The sequence below is a fragment of the Sinohyriopsis cumingii genome, chromosome 1 (assembly GCF_028554795.1).
Source record: "Sinohyriopsis cumingii isolate HCF-2022 chromosome 1, ASM2855479v2, whole genome shotgun sequence".
Classification (NCBI taxonomy): Eukaryota; Metazoa; Mollusca; class Bivalvia; order Unionida; family Unionidae; genus Sinohyriopsis; species Sinohyriopsis cumingii.
The window spans coordinates 185,029,624-185,052,567 of NC_142961.1; the positions used below are offsets into that span (position 1 = coordinate 185,029,624).

At 37.6% G+C, this 22,944-nt stretch overlaps 1 protein-coding gene across 6 annotated transcripts in view; it reads left to right on the plus strand.

Annotated features, from left to right (window-relative positions):
* Window positions 1–8,374: 8,374 nt before the first annotated feature.
* Window positions 8,375–22,944, plus strand: part of LOC149808525 (uncharacterized) — a 48,050-nt gene continuing 33,480 nt past the window's right edge. For all 6 annotated transcript variants that reach the window (XM_089978469.1, XM_089978496.1, XM_089978505.1 and 3 more), the window contains exon 1: window positions 8,375–8,632. The gene's annotated coding sequence lies outside the window, so the exon portion shown is untranslated. The remainder of the gene's footprint in view (window positions 8,633–22,944) is intronic.

Below are 22,944 nucleotides of genomic sequence, written 5' to 3' on the forward strand. Positions count from 1 at the left end.
TACCATCCCTCACCCACCATACCTCATTGTAACAAGATCCCTTTATACAATATCATAAGCACTATAAGTGGGTTACTATAATACTCGGCTGTTGGCAACTTGCCAAGAACAAAACTTGACAACTATACATGATACAAAGTTTAAATAACAGTGGTCATGTGATAGTTACTTCGTTTGTTATTCACCATTGCATAGGGAATTAACAACGACTCTATACTATTTACCTCTGTATAGAATTTGATTAAAATCACACCTGAGGATTCGGTACCCTATTAAAAAAGAATTTGCGAGTAGTATCAATAATTCTTAAGAGACATTCTTTATGTCCAAGGAAATATTTGATGGCGGTGGCACAATTTGCAAGTGACTCAATGAACTTTTGGTCCCGTTTCATTATACGGAGATTTTTAATTATACCACACTTTTTTTCTTACATCTTCTACCAGATTTAGGATAACTAATACTAAAATGTTGATAATTCATTTACTTATCTATTTTCCAAGAGAATTATTTACGATATTAGGACAAAGATAAACGATGGAGCAAGCTACATTCTGATGACCTTAACAGTTTTCAAAGAGTTAAAATATTTATTAATGAGTTAAACATGAAAGAAAAACCTCTGTATTAAAATATAATTCATATTTGATTATACATTCTTATGGGATTAACGTGTAGTGAAAGGAGGTTGTGATACAAAACAATATTCAAAATAGTGCACATGTTGATAATTCTATTTTAAAGATAAAATCATGTCTTGCAATGTTTCAGGAACGCTGATGATTTACGCAGTCGTATTGCATGACGAAAAAATTGAGATAACCAGTATCGTTCCCGACACCAAATTCATAAAAGCTGCATTACTAGGAATGATTCAATTTTGTATTTAATGTAGAAAAATATAGACGTTTGCATTCGATTGAATTTACTGAACAACGTAAAGATATCATCAACTTTACAAGGTCAGTTTGCAATAATTCGTCAAAAAGACCGATAGGATTTGTAGAAAATTAGATTAAAAATGGCGACTGTATGAATTAAATGCTTTTAATCAACCATTGAAATGACAAAATTTGACATTGATTTGAAATCATTCGTATGTTTCAAAGGGATTAATTAAATGGTGAAACATTTTGCAGATCAAATATCCAGTTGAAGATGAATGGAGTGGTGTCTTATTGATCACTCAAGATGACAATTTGCCAAGTGTAAAGTACTCAATGGATGTTTTTACATCGTTTAAATTGGTGACAGTGAACAGTATTTTGCACACCTCCACGTTACTTCCAAAGTAAAGTTTCTTACGCCAATATTAGTCAACTGTGGGAACTAATTAAACAGAGTAAATTTCAATAAAAAATCGTGAATTTAAGACATTTATTCAGCCGCCAATCTAATTAAGCGTTACACAAACAAGAGAGAAGATTTCCCTACAGAAGTGTTTATGTCTCCCTACAGAAGTGTCTATATCTCCCTACACAAGTGTCTATGTCTCTCTACACAAGTGTCTATATCTCTCTACACAAGTGTCTATGTCTCCTTACACAAGTGTCTATGTCTCTCTACACAAGTGTCTATGTCATTCACATAAAAGATTAGTGTGATGTAGACACTATTGAAATGCAACAATATTACACAAACAGTAATAGATACAAACACATATTAGCAGTGATATTTGGTTTATGTGTTTCTAAATACTGCTGGGATGAAGGAGTACACAAAACGAAGGAGATGACATACACGACAATTTCACATATATCTTCAAACAACTAAAGCCTGACAAAATACAGCTGATGAGGTGAAAGAATTTTACAACCACATAGTTTAAGAGTTGATGCATACGGAAAACTATTGAGTACTTTCCAGTTTACTCAGACAAAAAGACATTAATAGTGAAAACGTTTAACAGAACAACTAAAATTTGAAAGTGGACATAGTTAACTTGAAACGATTGCAGAAAATGTGTTGACGTTGTACCAAAGGATATTCAAGGTGACAACAACATTTTGTAGCACTCCATTTGTAGCAAGGAAGGGAATAAAGGGTCCTAATAAAATGACCTGTTTTTGATTTTTGACAACCGATACGTATACATCATATAAACTCAAAATTTGTTAAACCGTAAGAGAATCAAAATGCAATTTTTTTAAAACAAAGGTTACGTTCATAACGTTACTAGGGATATTCAAAATTAGGAGACTAGTGCTAGGTGGTCTTGTGGGTTACAAACGTGAAGACGTTAATGTGGATGATATAGATGACATGCTTACGAAGAAGAACTATCACTGGATGATAAAAAATTTAACAAGAAGATATTTAGAAGATTTAAAAGATCCAGAAAATGAAAGGCGAAATATATGCAGTCGTGAAAAAGGAGGGATATGATGATTCGTTAACTGCTGACACTTATAACATTTGCCATGAATATTTATAACATTTACCATGAATATTTATAACAATTAACATGATGATTTAGAACATTTACCATGATGATTTAGAACATTTACCATGAATATGCCGATATTGATAGAAAGTTGGTCAGTTTCGTTTATTGCAAAATATGCATTTGGGTGTGAGTTGTTATTAGATTATCTGACTACCACATATAAGATGGTTTTCTAGATTACTGCGTGAAGTGTTGTAGACTTCATTTTCAGTTCTCCGTCCTCTTTGTTTCTAACTCATCATTATGCTTTAAATGACATTCACAAAATCGCAAAGCGCTTAAACGCCCGAATTTATCTGGCAGAAAGCTACGTGGTTCTACCATTAGATTTATGCTTGGTATTATATAAGTATGCACCACCATATGTTTATTATATGAGCAAGCTTGCGCTAATATCTTCAGGTGTTCTTGAATGTTTTCAGGCGTGCCGCACGGTTTTCAGGGGCTAGTTAGAAATTTTAGTTTATTTCTATACAGAAAGCAATTATGCTTTTTTTTTACAGTGATATTCATAATAACCTTGAGAAACGTATGCATTTATTGATTTTTTTTCAGCGTTGGTAAATATTATTTTGATATTTTCCCCCCAAATAGCGGCTGTACAATAGATCACGGTTGTACAACAAATACAAGAAATTACTGTTGTACGATCTGTGTGTACCGTGTTTATACATACGTACTATTTTTAGGTTCACTTCATGATGGCTACAGGTAAGAACCCATGACAGAGAATAAGATGATTCAAGCATCAAGCGCAAGTGGGTATGTGTCAATGCCCATAGGTCCCCACCTAAATTCATTGTACCCCTACCAAACCACGCTATAACTCCAGCCAGACCTGAAAATACCACGTCCATGCCTTTGTCGCAAAGCATTCTAACTGCAGGTACCTGGAGAGGCTCGCTTAGACAGCTAGATATACGCAGTGTGGACACCATGACTAAGGTACAAATTGGAGTTTCCATTTAGTGATTCCCAAGGTACTTCATCCACATCCAATACTACGCCCACCCCACCCACTTCCAATGTCGTCCCCAAGATCCCATTCGTTTGGGGGTATGTCCACCCAAAAAAGGTGACTTTACATACTACAGATTCAGGATAAAAATGTCTTACACCTGAATATCCATCAAAGATTATGATTCATGCTCTTAGACGGTCTCTACAAGGTAGGCGAGAATTCTGTCAAAGCATTAGGCGAGAAAGCATCCACTGAAGGCACACCGAAGCGCTTAGATGCTGCCTTTGGAGATATTTTAAACTCATTCTCGAGAGAAGGGGAATCAGTGACTGCCGTCGGTGGTAGGGTGGAAACATTTCTAAAGACCGAGATTGAAGCGGGCCACAACGAAGATGAGGATGGCCTGCTGAGAAAGAAGTTTTGGTCTTCACTTAGGAGTGAACTCCTCAAGAGTCACACTCGCCATAAGTTCCATTCCATCAATAACTATGACGAGTTACTGCGAGAGATCGGGATACATGACAAGCAGATAAATTTCCCAAAGGACGCTGGCCTAGTCCCTCCACTAAGAAAGTCTACCATCTGTCAAACGAGAGACACGAGGTGGAGAGAGATTTCAACTGAAGGATCTAACAGACAGAAGAGAAATTAGGATCTAAATTGAGCGCTCTTGGTAAACAATTGCATAAACAGTCGCTACTCCTCAGAGAACTGAATGAAATCAACAGAATACAGAATAACAACAAACAGGACGCAGCGACGACAATAGCAACCGAGGTCATTACAGCATTAGCGGCCAGTACAACTACGGAGGAAATCGAGGAAATGTTAACCATCGGACAATGACCGGTATGTAATATCACACAGACGATCCTGTTGGGCCTGGAAGGAGATTGTTTAACCCTGTGAACAGTTCATGCATATCCCTATAATAGCCAGACTCTTAAAAGCGTAAGCTTTGATGAAAGTGGATCTAGGCAATATAGAAGTAGTTTAAATGAACCCACAAGTCATTTTTTCTAATCCTTTTCATGCCTGGTACGATATCACGCAGTTCAGTTACCCAAGATGTCTATGAAAGGTCTATCGAAGTTCAACCGTAATAGGGGGAGACAGGGACCATCAGTCTGTCTAGTTAGTCCAAAGTCCGCCGGCACCACAGGAAGACTCAGGCCAGCAACCATTTATGCGTTAAACCACGGACCGAAAACCGTTCGACCGGATGTATTCTCAAACGATTTACTACATGTGAGTTATTGAGACCTATCTCTAATTTTCAGGCATTTGGCGCATAAAGTCATTTTAAGGAGGTTAATTTACATGTTTCATCACAAGCCTTTACATTTATGAAAAACTATGATTATTTTTTATTTCAGTAGACGGTAGGAGTGGTGCAGATTAGTCCATTTAATGCAAATTAAATGTATTTCACTAGGAAAATGCAATTATTATTATCTTAAATAATTAAATTTTAGTTTCAGTTTCAGTGGTTTTAGATATTTTCTGCAAGAATAGCGCTTATTAAGTTCTGTATTTGTATCCATTTCACAGCTGCTAGTAATGTATTTTTATTTCAGAAGACTTAAAGGAGAGTTACGTATTGTTTATTTGTTCAAGTATGTTTTATGGAACAAACATACATTTTCTAAATGTCAGGAGACATTTGCATATAAGGAGGGAGTATGTAACCCAGCCCATGTATTAATATTACTATGTAATGGTGAATAAATGTGACGATAGTGATCTTCCGAGGAGAATCTGACGGGTTCGAATCCCAGTGGGGCTGACCTAGATCAGTCACGGTAATACCACTACGTTATATACGAAAGGTATCATCAGCATAGCAATATAAAATTGTTCTTCTACAACTATGATCCAGGACCGGTGTTATATATATCAATTTGTTATTAGTGGATGCAAATCTTCACCAAATTACACTTGAGCTAGATACAGTTAGCTCACCTATAGCATGGGGCCCCGAGTGGCCGAGTGGTCTAAAGCTCTCTCCGTTACGGATCACTGCCATCTCACCTCTGTCTGCGTAGTTTCGAGTCTTGGATTCGGCCAATGTGGGTATGTCAGAAAGCTTGCCAGTAGCTTCTCGAGGGTCGGTGGTTCTTTCAGGGCATTTTCCGTGTTCTTCCTCCACCATTAATACTGGCCGCCATGTATAGCCTATCATGTGCTGAAAAATGGCGTTAAACCCTACAATAAAAATCACCTATAGCCTCTTCCAATGTTTACTCTTGCTGTCTTTTGTGATGACAGGTAAATGGGTATTGCCGCATGTGAGTGTAAGGAGCGAGCGTATGAGTGAGCGGTCGATCACAGTGCATGACGTGCATGAAGGAGATCTAACATGAATCCCAATCCAAACTGACTAAAGCTTCTAGCACTCCTCCTCTCGACTTGAGACAGACTCCATCTCGGGTCATCCCACTCTTAAATATGAAGAGCGGAAAATGAGGTAGTTGAAACTTGCACACCATGGACGTTTGCAAGAAACTTTAGTTTAGAAGATAAACTACATCCAAAATCATCAGTTATACAACAACAGGATACGCATGAAGAACGTGATAATGCATTTACAAAATGAGCAATGCTCTGTAAAGGCAATTAAAAACAAAACAGAGGAAATGAAAAAGGACAGCATTAGAGAACATGAAAGCAACTTTAAAAGCTTTCTTAAATTTCATTCAAATGTGTGGTAGAGATTCAAACATATACTTAATGGAATGTTTTGAATCCTTCCATCGATATTTAGGTAACGAAATAGTTTATCCTAAAAGGTATTATACATATGATGACAATAATATCTGTAGAGGATAAAAGTTAAAGTAAGTAACGCTTCTACAGAAAAGCAGATAATGATGATGATAGTCTTTCAGTGATAGTCCATCTGCGATGAATCTTATAGCAGAGAAATAATGTTGAGGCACCTCCGATGCAAGTCTTGTTGTTTAGCTATGTTAGATCTTCAAATGTTATGCTTATATCTGACTTTCTAATGAAACGTGACAAGTTATAAACGTTACAAACAACATCAACTTCGATGTACCCAAACAATAATTTATTTTTATGCTTATATATGCAGGGGCGGGTTTGTATACTTTTGGAAAATATGTTCCAAACTTTTACCTTTTCCTATATGTTTGTTTACATCTGTCACCAAAATTTTGGAAACGATTCAGCTAATGACAAGATAATAGCGTGACGTGTTCAGAAAAGAACTTAGCAATAGAGCACACATTTACTAGAATTTCTGTTTAGTCCCAGACATGTGACTCCATTTTATTTTTGTTTTTGCTCTGCTTTATGAACACGTATGCTATTTTGATTTTACAACTCAGTAACAAAATGTAAATGATCCTCACGTACCATTTGAAATCTCAGAATTTAATAAAATGATTGGGGCTTATCGAATGCAACAATATATATATATAAATTATCAATTAACCTGAAACTGAAGGGGGCAATTATTAATGGAACATAAGAAAGCAAAATAAAATATTCAAAGAGACAGCTAGTAAAAGCATGTCTGAAAAAAATAATAAGGAAACATGAAGAAGAAAAGAGAGAAAAAAGGGTATAAAATCTTTGACAGTGTCAGATCTGAAAACCTTCTCAAATCGTTTTCATATAAAATGTATTCTATTATTGTATTGTTCAGCAGCTGTAACAGTGCAACAGCCTATGATAAAAATATCAAACTATTTTGAAATTAACTACTGTTTCAAAACTTTCATATTATCATGTCCCTTGCGGAGATCTTTAATATTGTTAACTGGTTTAAAATTATCATCCCTCTTGTTTTATTACATCATTTTGAAAAATAGAATTGAACTTTTTTCTTCTTCACAGTAAAGATGTTATTTTGTCTGCATCAATGAGGTTCTGACGTCAATTACAGTCTATAATTTCCATCTATGCCACATGTAAATGTTTCATATAACACGAAATCAGGTCATGAAATTAAATGATTCCTCGTACAGCGATCACGTCATAATGACTTCAACTACAAATGTGCTTACGAAAGCATCATTACGTTTGGCTATAAGCTCATTTTCACAATTATCTAGTTTGACAGTTAACTCGAGGGAAAAGTTATCTCAGGCAAATTATTATGCATTATCCCAAGAATAGAGAGCCAGAGGACAAGAGTTGATAACGCATGCCATTAAACAATTTCATCAAACACTCAGAACCTATGTTTATTTCTAGGTTACAGAGGCTGTGATACATACTGTATAGACTGATTATATTTGCTTTTACACAAGGAACCTTGGTAGTCCAGTGATTAGCGTTCCTGATTCACGAACAGAAGGTGAGAATTGGAATCATGCCTTGACCAGGATGGGTCAGTTGCCGTGGTGTGTCTGTGCAAGACACTCTCTTCTAGCTGCCTTTGCACAATAAAATGTTTAATATATTGATGCACACTACATCAAAATATGCACGCTAATGCTTTAAAAATGTTTTAGGATGTGCCCAATCCACGATGGTGGGCTTGACTGTGACGCATAATTTTCGGGAAACGAGAACAATCCATATTATCAAATCATGCGCAAATTAGAACTCCACATTTGAATTTCCACTTTATCGGTTTCACTGAGTTGCACAATAACGATTATATTTAGATTGCAATTTGGTCTTATTTGTGCCGTATTTTATCGTCAATGTAGACTCATTCTATTTAGATTGCAATTTGGTCTTATTTGTGCCGCGTTTTTTCGTCAATGTAGACTCATAATGTCCACAAAAAACTTTCGGATATGCATTACAGGTTCAATGAAAAGTAAAGTTTCATAAAAAATGTGGATTTCAGACAATGTACAGAAAAGATCTTGTCGTCTGTAGAAATTTTGCTTCATTTCGTTTATTTTACAAATGGACGCAAGCATTTGATGCCCACATGACTATTTATAAGCATGTTTTCCCACACATTTCATTGCATTAGCCAATAGCTTCACTTAGAGTGATAGTTGTTTGACTTCTTCCTGGTCAAAATACGTAAATATTGCTAAATATAGTTACATGTCATTACAAATGGACGTTAAATAGGTGCCAGTTTTCCACAGGAATGAGGATGGAATAACTTGGGTTATGGAATATTTATATCTGATACACAGTTAAGGTGAAAACGAAACTTACATCGAAGCCACGATAATAAACATGACCTCCTTTAATGACGGCCGGCTTCATTGAAACAGCTTGATGAGAATCGGGTTAGTATGAAAGCTTTCAACTGATATTCAGACAATTACTATCAGTGGAATTAGATAGGTTGTACAATTATACTTTACAAATCAACTATAGAAAGGTTAATTACAACTGATATTCAGACAATTACTATCAATGGAGATAGATAGGTTGTACAATTATACTTTAAAAATCAACTATAGCAAGGTTAATTACAACTGAAATTCAAACAATTACTATCAGTGGAGATAGATTGTACAAGTATACTTTAAAAACTCTATAGCAAGGTTAATTACAACTGAAATTCTGACAATTACTATCAGTGGAGATAGATAGGTTGTACAATTATACTTTAAAAATCAACTATAGCAAGGTTAATTACAACTGCAATTCAAACAATTACTATCAGTGGAGATAGGTTGTACAAGTATACTTTAAAAACTCTATAGCAAGGTTAATTACAACTGAAATTCAGACAATTACTATCAGTGGAGCTAGATAGGTTGTACAATTATACTTTAAAAAACAACTATAGCAAGGTTAATTACAATTGAAAATGCTGTTTAAAAATGCTTAACGAAATGAGAGTGAATTATTGCTTCGTGAACACATATTTTGATTGTAGATTCATTGTGAAAAATATGAATTGTTTTTAATCATAATATATTTTGTATGAAGATCGTTTTTTTTCTCATCATCGCTTTCTTTTGCTTACCGATCTGCATTTATGACAAGTCTGATTTTTGTTTTCATTTAGATATTTTAAGATACCGTCTTTCAGTTCGTTTTCTCGAATGAGAGAATACTGTTTGTTCTCCTTTACCATTTTACTGCTTATGTTTATCTGACTCCATCCCAACCTGACTGAGGCTGTTACGCAATGTGAATGGTCAGATAATAACAAATTCATACTCAAATATAGAAGATTAAGATGATGTATAAAGCCTATCTCTTTTGTGTCCACTTCCTGTTTCATCCTGTAAGAAGAATACACTGCTATGTTGTAGGTTTTGGGCTGTAGTCGCACGAACATTTGACAGTCCTGATTATTATTAAATTCCCACCTAATCGAAGATACTAATTTTCAAACTATAACGTTAGATTCTGTATTTTCTTATCTTCATGTCGCGAACAAATTCAACGTTCGCTAGTCGAAATCCTTGTGAGAATATATCGTTTAAGGTAAATAATGGGAAGGAAATTGAGTCACTGTGATAAACGCATGTTAAGAACAACTCGTATTTAATATTGAACTTACTTAGGAGAGTTTTAAGGATGTGCAGTTTGTCAGACTTTCGGCTGGCGGCGTGTCCTTGATATCACATCACACAGATTTAAATACCTTCATCTACACCTTTAGAGTTGAGATAAGAAATGATTTCACGATTGAAATGGAAATATTGTATAATCAGGATGTAACTTTACATTGTCAGAATCGTACAGTATTACCCGATACTGAACTCGCGCGCCAATACACATATAGCATTCACGTGCATAATGGAACTACTTTCTATTGTAAACAAACAATGGACGCAGACGCCAGCACTTTTGATTTGTAAACAAATCATGTACACTCGCGTAAGAGGCGCTTTACGGTGTGGTTGTTTAAATTTGATTCTGAATGAACTAAAACAGATGCTTCGTGGACTGCCACATACCAGCTGCTTTGGCACATTCCGCGTTGATACAATATTTCCGATTTAGGCTAGCTACAGTACACAACAGACGCAAGAACAGGTCCTTACAAAAAACATACAAGTGACAAGTCATATGCTGTTTTCTTTAGCTTGTGATAAGAATGGCCAAAAAAATGTACTTACAGTTTTACATCCTGAATTTCCTCAAAATGTACTTTCTTAGTTCTGCAAATCTGAATTACATGAGCCATGTCATAGGTTCTCAATCTTGATTACACATTTCGAAATTGTAATGTAATTTCGATGATAAGTGCAATTACATCCTCCTTACTGGACTCAAAATGAAATAAGCATTAAATTCCATAGCATCGTTTTGATAATTGCAATTGAAAGACTTCATATTTTCCCCACATTATGATTTCAAACATTCAGTGACAGAAACAAAAACACATTTGCAGATGTCAACACGCTTCTCCCTATCTTCTTCAATCCCATGTATTTCATGTGGAATTGTCACATGCAAATCCAGTCCATAACCACGAAATTTCGTAGAATCGAAAAAAAAATACCAAAATATATTCATTCCAGAGCAAATGGAAAAGATGTTACAATGCACATTCATGTACAATATGACTCCAAATTTCAATTTTAACTAGACACGCCATTTTCTTTCGAAAGTTATGTCGAGCGCGCGACTAAGTTCAAATTTATCTGGACGGAGATACGTGAGCAGTAATAATGTTGTTGTTGTGTAATGACGAATATGCGCTTGTGTATTTAGTTCGGAATACGGCATACATTCGTTTACGTTGTTTCTTATAGTGTATTTTGTTTATATAATTAAGCCTTAGGTAGAATAAACAAATGATCATATAATAAAAAGGTAAATGCATTTGTATGGGAAAATATGAACTCGTTTTGTCGGATGGATATACCGCACTCGAAAAGGTCGTGCAGTATTCCATCCACAAAGCTCGTTCGTTTTTCCCATACAAATGCAGCATCCTGAAAATCGTGCACGACCGTACGTGCGTGTTTACTATTGCACAAGAACTCATTCCTTGTTCGATATTCTGAACTAAAATATTTTAATATTATTGGGGATGGTCAAAACACAGAATTTCATTCTATCCTCTCAGTCTGGTGAGGCAACACTTTTACACCTTTATAATTCTGCACAAAATATGCGATAATTTCAAATAGTTTGATTGCTGAGTTACTCTTTCTACAGCGGTTATAAAAGTGACACAAAACACGGTAATTTAATTGGGGACGGTCTGTAGCTGTTTACAATGGTTGTAGAAATTTAATCAATCCCTTGGGGACGGGTACACCTTCTTCTACTGAATAAAATGTGTTGTATGATCAGATGTTTCGATCTGTATTCAGCTCCTCAAACATCGTTAAGATAGATGTGAACCTTGTGATGTCGATGGTGTTGGTGTGTAGATCTAAGCAACGGGTACAATATTTTTAAGCAGACCCTTTGTGAGGAGTTGGGTAGGGGCGGATTTTTAAAAACGTACTTTAAATAAGTCCCTTATTATGATGCTAATATATCTGAGAATCGGCGTCTAAAATTACCAGGCCAAGTGTTGACCTGCGTGAGAGGGAGCTGACTGAATCTGATCCTTGGGTCACGCACTGGGAACATACCATTTAGTTCTCTACGTCACAGCCTAGACACTATTAATATACAGTGTGAGATTTCAGAATGGTAAGAGAGTGTCTTTTCAAACGTCTTATAGAACGGATCTCTCAGCCTGGCGGAAATTTCGCAATCACGACATTTACGGATAAAGTTAGCGTCTGATGTTTCGGAATTTGCTTAACGGTTCGTTCGTACTACAAGTGTTTAATTTAAAGATATAAACGTCTTCTTTGAGCTTGATTTCAAATTATGTTGCTGCTACAACGATCCATTTATTTTGTTAGTACATGCTTTACATGCATGTTATGAAACACAATATGTTTTTGCTAGAAAGGATTATTGCTTTTAGATCAATGCTGCAATAAAATTTGTGCTACATTTCGTACCTGAAATCAATTTTTAAATCATGTTTGGGAATGCCCAATAACTAGGAGAGTACATTTGTCCTAACATCGGTAATGCGACCTACTTTGTGAAGGTTCAAGATAGTAATATTTGATATTTCAGTTGGCTTCTTTAGTAACAGTGAGTTTGGCTTGAGCAAAATTAGTGTCAGCATTTTAAAACAGTATCATTCCAAATAAATGGGATATGTACTATACAGGTCCACAAAGTTTTTGAAGTCGTCTGCTTCAGAGGTACAGTGTGCCATTTATTATGGATTTTGATATGCTGAATTCAAATATGAATTTAAAGCAACTAATTGGCTGCTTTTTCCAAGATAATTAAGTTTGTACATTTTACGTCTATATATATTATGCAGATAGTAGAGATTTAATCGTAAAGTGTAAACCTAGTTTTTTTCGTGTGTTTATGTTTGCTTTACATGATAATATTTCACCTGTCATGTTTATGTAACACTTTAAAAAAAAAAAAAAAAAACAGCCAAAGGGTTATATAAGTAAAATTCATTATGAAACAAAAGGCAAAAACTATTATATATATTTAAGTACATAGTTTAATACCTATTAAGTGTATGCTCGGCATTTCTTGGCTTGTCTCTTAAGTTCATTAGATGGAGCATCTCTTGTCACTGTCCAACAATAGTCTGCAAGCATTGATGGCTCGATTTGCCTTGATAGCGTTTCTCCATTGTTGCAATTTCCGGTAAAATAGCTCGCCGTGTTCGTCGCTCACTGCTCCGCAGTTCGGTGGAACAAAATATGGATGAGAGTGTTCACGAATCTGAGGACCAACAAAGACACATTCATTTATCTTAGCTTCACTTAACCTTATACATTTTCAACGGGGGTACTTGAAAGGGATATGTGTTTTGTCTATGGCCTCGACAAAGTTCTTCATCCGATACAGCTTGATGTGCAATGGTCGTAATACAATCGTCCTTGATTCAACAAGTGGTGAATGCTGAACACGTTTCCTCCCAGGCTCCAATTACTGGCGGAGTGGCCATTCTCTCTTATGTAATGAGAATCTCTCTCACGAGTATTCCATTCGCAGAGAATGCAGAAGTAATTTGTGTATCCAGTCTGCAGACCAAGCAAGAGAGCAAGAACCTTCAAATTACCGCAAAGCTTCCACTAATGTTGGTCATAGTTTATACACCTCAAAAGTTGTTTACTTTTTCATAGATTTTCTTCATATGGATTGCATGACCAACTGGAATTGATGGCAAATCATTGTCATGATGCAGCGAAACAGATTTAAGACTCGTCTTCGACGAATCAATGAAAAGTCTCCACTCATCTGTATTATAAACGATGGTGACGGCTGCCATCACACCATCGATGTTGGTGCAGGCTACAAGATCACCTTCCATGAAGAAGTATGGGACAAGATGCTTTTGACGGTCACGGAACATGGAAACCCTAACACCGTCTCCCTGGAGGTTCCACTGTTGTGGTCTGGAGCCCAGCACCTCTGTCTTACCTTTGGATAGTTCTAAATCCCTGACAAGGTCATTTAGTTCATCTTGCGTTATAAGGTGTTGGTTAGAGATGGAGGATGGGAGAACATATAAGTCATGTGACATTGATTGTTCAGGACATGAAATGTCAACTTCTTCCTCTTGCTGACAGACTCAGGTGAGAATGATTCTGATGCACCAAGAACCAGCAGTCCTTCTCCGTGGGGTAATGGGCGTATAGCTGTTCGAATGTTTGGATAATGTCTAGTCCACTTTGTCTTCTTTGACACCCCTTTCCAACTGGAGGCACCATGGAGAAATATCAATTGTTGATATGATCGGTCGGCTCTCTCCAAATCATTGGCACTGTAAAAGGCATATATTTCCTTTTCCTGTTCAACCACTGGCGAAGATTTGTTGCACAAGTCTTGCAGCAAATATGTGGGGCAGACCTCTAGTCCTGATCTCCAATTTGCAGCCAAAATAAAGGTGATAAGCTTCTTAACCATTGGGAGTATACTGCTCATTTGTGATGCAAAGTTCACTTTACCACCAACATAGCAGACATTGTCTTGGTTGTTCACACAAATACGAGTCATCTCTATTCACTCTGGCTAAACGCAAATGTGTCACTTTGCAAACACTGGCACATAAAGAGCATGACACTGTATGTTTTCTAGAGCTGAAGTTGTCAGTTTGTTCAGCAGAGAGATGTAAGCTTAGTTATGATTGCATCATCCATGACTTCTAAGAATAACATGATGCAATTCATAGAACGTATGACGCAATACCAGATTTTTAGGTTGCATCACTCTTTGTTTTGCCTATAAAGCAACTGCTGTCCTAACCCAGTCATACATTTATTCATAGATCCAGTCAAAGATGTATGTTAGTTATTTCTTGTTTAAATTGAGATCCCTTTCCTTTATAACCCACTTATCCACCGCCATTCTTAAGTCGACGGTCCTATATACTGACTCAGTATCATATCCTTAAAACGAGAGCCAATCAACAATTTTAAGCATGACCCAAAATTAGTACGGTTTGACTACATCTGTTTCGGAAGCATTTTGGCTGTAGACCAGTGCTATCAGTGTGCGTCCTTTTGTCTAGTCGTCCGTTACACGTTTATTTCCACTCTGTAATTTAAAAGCCATTTTAGATTAAGAGATAAAACTTGGTATGCTTGTACATCAAAATTTAATAATGTGTCGCGAATCTTATTGGGGATCCTATCTACAAGATCTATATCATGGGTAAATAGTTTTAGTTTCCCTTCACACTTTTCTTTTCACTATAGAACCTTTAAGCTATTCGACATCATCGTATGATACTTTGCATACATCATAAAGTGTGTTGCATACGACACAGGGGCATCTATCTTCAAAGTCAAGATTACAAGCTAATATTTTAGTTTCAATATAATTATTTTCCCTTCCGCTGAATAACGGATGAGCTTATATGATAAATTAATGAAAATTAAAACTAAACACCTGCATTTTTCAACTAGAAGAAATGTCTCATTTCACATATGTAGAGATGTTCTCAAGGTCAAAGTCACAAATATATGTTTCATGGTAGTTGCTAATGAGGATACTTGAGACCCATAGATCTGTAGAGACCCAAACGAAAAATGAACATAGGCTTTTGTGACTTTATAGCGCGAAATGGGAATTGAAAATGAGAATTGGGTTTGTATAGCTTCAATGGAAATTTAACATGGAGTGGGGCTGTCTAGGGCATTAGGTGAATTACATAGGACTTGTCTAGGGCATTATGTAAATTGGACATGGAGGGTCTGTCTAGCCTCAAATAGGCATTGAACATGATGGGTCTGTATAACCTCAAATGTGAAACGAACATGGTGGAACAGTATAGGATCAAGGGTGTATGCTATACAATGTATAAGGTCATGGGTGTATGGGTCAACATACATAAAGATAGACCCACACATACACATCTACAAACAAACAAAACAGGGCAAAGAATATATCTTTTATAGAAAGTGATAAATGGTAAACATTATTATCTTCATGTAGTCTCATCTTGTTGCAAAAGCCAACTGAAAAACCCAATATATATTTTTAAAAATAATTTGTGGCAAATCCTATGGAAAAACCTAACATACATTTATAGCTACAACTCGTGGTAAATCCTATGGAAAAACCATAATTTATATTTATAGTCTCAAACATTTGAGTGTCAATGACTTAACAGCACTGGACACCGGGGAGAAAATGGCAATTGTGTTGCAAGTGCCTGACCTCAATGTGCGCTACTGCAGGTAGGTAGGTGAAATTAATCTTAAAGGGACAAAAGGGTTTTTATAGGAATAAAGAGAGCTGTTTTATACGGACAAACAAGGCATACTCTTATACACCTTATATATCATCCGATACTCCATAAAAGCATTATAAATTACATCGACTATACCATGCATTACCCGCACACACTATACAAAAAAGTCATCTGCTAGCTTAGAGTGCAAGAGAAGAAGCTGAAAGCAAACAATACTTACTCTCACATATCTTATGTACCATTCAACAACTCATAAAATAGTGTCCATTACACTTACTATACCATTCAACGCCTCCTAATTACACTATCCAAAATGCCTTGTGTTCACTTAGAATCCAAGAGAAACAGATGAATGTCGCCAAATAGAATATCTCTTACACCACAAAAACTACTATCCAATAATTTACCTGTACCATCCAACATTCCAATACCATCCAACACCTCTTACACACATTTTCAAAACTCCTCTACCCATCACTCTATCGTATCAGTGTTTTCGTGTGTGAATATTTATCTAAAGTTAAAAAAGTCAAAACACAACAATAATTGATGAACTGACTGTCAAATTGTTTCCCATTGTTTGCATGCCTAAAGTTCGTACGCGAACGAAAACATTCGTTCCATTTGTTCGGTTGGTGAAATGTCACTTTAAAATTTCGATCCTCTCCAGATTGCAAGGCTTCTTTCAATACCCCAAAGTTGACCACTCGACTGGTGCGATAATTCAGAGTCAGTCCTTTCACTTTGCACTACGTGTGCACTTCTCCTTGTTTGTCCCGGTATTGGTAGCCGTCATTTTTAGGACCGCCACTCGCGAAACTTACAATCTTGTCGTCGGGGTGTTCGTCTGTCCAGGCTCCTAAACGGTCTCCTTGGATTCTAGGGTGTTGCTGACCCGGTCGATCGATGTAGATTCAACTGTCCGTGTCAAAGTACAGGATACGATCCCTTAACAGTTATAAAGCTTCGTACAATTTTAGGCGAGCATGGGCTGTCACATAAGCCGCAATGATGACATTTCCAAATGCATCGGCTTGTACAAAGTTCAGATCCTCTTCGTAATTGACTAAGATCAATTCTCACGAACGACGTCCACGTGTTTCATGAATTTGGTTTTGTCGTGAATCATCTGAAAGTAGCGGGAAGGTTCTGTCAAATACTCCGTCTTGGGTAAACACGGCTGTTGTGTCATTTTGCCCCACAAGCAATTTAACATCACTTTGACAAACGATCGCCTATCTTCGTTTTTCTCGATGTGGTCTAAAGAGATGCCTTCTGGTGCCCAGTATTTCTCTTTGAATGTCTTTTGGTCTTCAGGAGTGTGACACCAAGAAGGATAGCCACTGGCTTTTTGCTTTAGCTTCAAAAAGGCATCCACGTAGTCTGCGAAAATGCCTTTTTGAGTGGGGTCACCCTTGTGGTATTGTTCTGTCTTGGGAAAGTGGTAAACTTCGTACACTTCTAACAGTTGGTATCCCATGTCCATAGCTTTGAACAATTCTAAGCTGACCCAGGTTCCCGTCAAGGAGCGTTCTTCCTGGGTCTGCTTACAAGGTTGATCTTGGTTGCACCTTTCGGCAAAAGTACGGCACAAACGGAACATCAGTTTGCATTGGCAATGGGGAGGTAACATGGGATGGTACAAGTCGGTGGTAGCCAAAACATTGCACTTGATCAAGTTTCGTTTTGTCGAATGTGGTCCAGGTCGATGTGTTTCGTCAACAATAGCGGGTGCCCTGCATGAAAGTGACAATATTTTCACACGTAGGGATACAGCGAACACACGTCCAAGTATTTGATTTCTTCTCCTTTCTCTTCGTCGGCTTGATACAGTAAACATGTGGCATTGGTCCTTTCTCCATACAAACTATCCCACGGGTTCAGGGGGTTCACCCACTGGTAACTTTCCACGACACGTTTAAACTCGGGATCGGTTTTCAAACGGTGATCGCATTTGTGTTCCCACATTTCCACCAATTGGTATCCTTGCTGTTCTAACTTTAGGCGTCGATGACAAGTGTCCTGGTACGTCTTCCATGGTTCGTTGTAAAAACTGATTTTTAGTACCACGGTCAAGGTAACAGACAGGACATCCGTGAAATAAGCAACCGTTAAACTCGTACACGATCTTGGGGTTTTCTAAGTCCCAGCCATCGACCGAATAGGTTCCGATAGTCTTTTTTAGCTCGGGCATGCTGAATCCATTCGTCTTCCTTGTCGCACAAGTAATGTAACCAGGTAGGGCTTTGACCGGGTATTGACGTTTGACATAGTTGGTCGTTTGAGGACTGATGACAGCCACGGTGTTTTCATGCATGAATCGTTGTCTGTACACTAAGGAACACACTTTGGCAATGGCTCAAGCTTCTTTCAAAGGATTGACCCCTACGTGTTCCATAAACAGTTCTCGAAATTTCCACAGCAACACCATAAAATGTCCACGTCGGAACGATAATACTTTAGCATTTCTTCCTGAAAGTCAAAAGGGTCTGAGGCGTGAGCTTGGTACCAAGCGTCGAAAGCTTCTCGTTGTTCGGTACGCATGTTGTCAGATTCGTAATAGTGAGCCTCAGGCAAATGGGGCAGAACGACGTGTTGATTGGCTTCCGTATTGAAAAAGTGTGGAAAGTACCCTTTAGCCATTTCTGTCATTCCAAATGTTTTGGGCATTCGACTCAAAGGCATGGCCAAATAACTCATCGAATCTTTAAACTGTACTTGTCCCACTTGCATGAAAATGATTTTGGCTCCGTTCAAAGTGACTTTAGGTCGTTCTGTGCCATGTTCCGTATAATACCTCAAAAGAAACTGTTCATCGTATCCTGATAAATTGTGAGCCATCACTGTGGCATGGCGATGACAATCTCCGTAACGTTCGATGTCCTCTTGGCTCCACGTCTTGTCGATGGGGTCTAAGACCCATCGGGCAAATTGGTGTTCGGTCCTCGAAAGATTTTTTCACGTCCTCCAGAAGTCTTGCTGCAGTGAGGGAAATGACTAAAGATAGGTCCTTGAATGCCCTTCTCACACGCTTGATGAGCCACGCAGAAATTAGGAATGTGAATACCGGTCTCTTGCCTTTCTTCTTCTTCTTGTGACCATCATCTTTCTTTTGTTGGGGTTGGTATTTTTGGATGTAGCATTGATGTTCCAAGTCCACGATTCGGTGACAAATGTGACGTTTCTTCTTTCCTGAACATACGTGTGTCTTGGCACTATTGGTACGTATGCCTTGTCCACACGTAGGGCACAATAGCAGCAGTTGACAAGCACATTTCTGCTGTGAACCTTGCGTCTTGAGATGTTGTTGGTAACAGGCAGGGCTGACATATGTGGGAAGACAAGCAGGATAATGTACTCTTTCTTTTCCTTCGTCCAGACAGGGATGAGAGGCCAAACATCCTGACCATTTCGATCCACAATGCTTGTTTTGCTCTCGATTGTTATAACCATAGTCACATTTATCACAGTAATATCTGTATCCCAGGAATCCGTTGATGACGGTAATGGTATCGAAACGTTCATCGTGATAATAGACATGAATGTATTTTCCGTCCTTAATATCTTGGCGTCGAAACAACAGAGGTCCACGCATTTCTTTAGTGTGCACTTTCAAGGTGTATCGTGGAGCTAGTGCATCTTGCAATTTTTGCATCTCATGAATGCCACAGGGTGTGTCATTGGACAGTCCGGCTTGTTGTAACAGGATTTCTGCTTCATTTCGTTGTTTGACTCGGTCGGATTCTTGAATAATTTTCCGGGATTTTTTCCATCCTACCTTGTCGTTCTTCTTGACATAGGTTCTTCCCACCACGATGGCACGGGCTAAACACATCTGGTCTTGAGGGTTGTTAATTCGGACGAGACTTGTTTTGGTGTTGCGAAGGTCTTCCACCAATAAGACCTTTTTGCGTCCAGTCCCTTGAGGAGGAGAGACGTGGGTCATGGACAGTGTGGCTTTTCCATCGGTGATGTCAAACTGGTCATTGGATTGTTGCACGTATTGAATCTTGTCCATGACTTTGAGGGGGGTCAATTCTGCAGGGCTGCTAAACCTTATCTAAACAGGGGATTTCAAACTGTCGTGTTCTATGGAAAGACTCAAGCGATCGTCTTCTTTAGATTGACATTGTCGCTTGAGTGTGATGAGCAAAGATTCCCACACCTTGGTGATGAAACCTTCTGCTTTCACCAATGGTACGTCGGACTTGAAATCTTTAAACTTCACCGTGTATTTGTAAGCCGTAGTTCTAAATTTTCTAGAGGAGCGCTTTTCCGTCTCTCGAATGTAGTAATACTTTGCGGGTGATACTGGTGGACTTTGTTTTGGAGTATGCTGTCTATGTCTGGTCGCAGATGTGGAAGGTATTGGTTCAGGTTCGCTCATGTCTTCTATTTGAGCGAACACTTCTTTTCCTGTGTGAGGCTATACGTCACTTCGCTGCCTCTTACGTACTTCTTCTCTCTCATTAAAATCGTGCGATCGTTTCATCTCGATTGCTGATTGAGAAATGATTTAACCAAGTTCATTCTCTCCATATATACCCTCTCTACCTCTTGTTGTCACACTGACTTGGTATGTTTTACAAGGGCAAGTGAAAGTCAAGCATATAGGAACCCAATGATAGCGGTGCGTCTTAAACACCTCTTGCATCTTGACGACCCTTCGATTCAAACCCTACCAAGAAAGAATAAAGTTGCAAGAAAAGAACCAGACAGTTGGTGTCTTCAAGAGAGCTAGAGACGGTGGCACAGTGTCGCTGGGACACGTATGTACTCCAGAAAACTACGCCACTCGACAACGATGTCTCCTTTTCTTAGTAACTTCTACTTTGTCGCTGACTATTATTCTACCAACCCTGTTTTACACAAGGTTTTCTTCATCTGATATTTTAAAAAAATATACTAAACTCATTTTTAAAAGAACTACCATTTTTCAACAGCAGTGACGGCGCCTCCTCCTGCTGTTATCACTGTTGCTGCACAAAGGTGATCTTTCCTTATGATCAAAATATGAGACAGAGCAAGTAAGTTGTGAAGTTGAGCGGAGGTGTCCAAACAACAAATGTCAAGCCCCTATGTTCCATTTGTGTTTGTGATAATAACTTGTGATACTTCACATTTTCTAAAGTGGAAATCGTTACAAACCGTACAAAAGTTACATGACTTCTGCTTCTGACAGTTGCACAGACTCTTCACTTTATAAGTGTCAATTGAAAATTGTGTATCCAATTTTTACCATTTTCCAGAACACGCACACATTTGCAACGTGACCAGAAATCTGTACTTCTTTATTTGTGGATACCCCACAGACCCATCCCAGCATATAAAGCTGGTTAAAAACTGTAGAAATATCACCTCATCTTTTTCAGAAATATCAAAGCTTTTATGTGTATTTTCCTTATAACACCTTTTATTAGTGCTTAGGTATGTTCCCTAAAGACACAAAGAATTTGGAACAAAATTAAAGTTTGAATTAAGGTTTCTCTCTGTTTATACATTTTTTCAACTTGTTGGTGCATGGCAGATTACATCCAAATACCTTCTCAGAATGACAGGCATTTGTACACATGTCATTGCCTTTGTTAAATTCGGTTCTCTTGGTTAATCATCGTTAATCTTTAATTCTGTGTTTCCACGTATTTCTTTCTTTTATAGAAGATGCAAGATTATTTATTGTTGTAACGGTATTTATGTTGTTTAGTCTGTTGCTGCGAAAGAAAATATATATAGCAACGTGCTTAACTTTGTTCAGTTTTTTTATTTCAAGCTCTACAAAAGGTACCAAGTTTGTCTTGCAAGGGGATTGAAACTTTAAATTACGCGGATGTGAAGGAAAACATCTTTGTTACTACAGTTTGCTATCTTTGTGTTCGTTCTAATCATGCTTGTCTTATATCTTTGTGTTTTAGAGATCATATTTCTTCTGATGTAAATACATGCATCAATGGACATACAGCCTGGGTTATCATCCTTGAGGTTCACTGTACTTTAGTTTAGTTACTTCATACAAACCCCAAATTCACTAGTTTGAAGGGGGCAGAAGAAGAAAAAAACCAACAAAAGTTGACACCCGGTACTGTGCCATTCTGTCTCTATTGATGTGAGTGTGATTGTCAAAATGTTTGAGGAAGATTAAAAATGTTTGTCAGTTTCTAAACGCGAACCAGTACTCTGGTCGTTTAATATTTGATGTGGCAAGAAGAAATGGTACAATACTCAACAAAGGGGCTGTAAGTTTACACTCCAATCTGTCTTCACTGCAATGGTAACAAAGCTCTTTCGTTGTCATTATTTTGCCACACTACCTTAGAAAAAAACAATGCATCACTCATCATAACGATTTCATTGGCTAGACTTATTTTCTGACCGCGTTCGCTTCGAATTGACTTCACTAACTTTTCGCACAGGGACAAGATCGGACGTGTTTTTTTTTTTTAAATCTGCGGCTGGCCGCTACACTACTTATCCTGAATTTACAACCAAACAATGTGTTACACATTGTAAGTGACTTCATTGGCTAACCGATATTTTCCACCGCCTTAGCTTCAAATTGGTTTCAGTTGTTATACGCACCGCGAGATGACCAGACGCGTTTTCCTGTACCTGACCACTAGTCACTTCACAAACAATAAAACTAAAACACAAACGATCACACCATGGGCGACTCATGGGGATTATGTGTCATATTACGAAATACATCACGACTTGTTTAGATGTACTATTCTGTGGTCACCTTTTAATCATTTGCGCCTTCAGTTGAAACATGTGATATTTTTTTAATGGTGTATTTTTTATGGATGTGATTATGTTATGCTCTATATGTTCTTTTATGTTTTCAATGATTTTACTTTATATCTATATTTTAATTTAGATGTATGGACTATG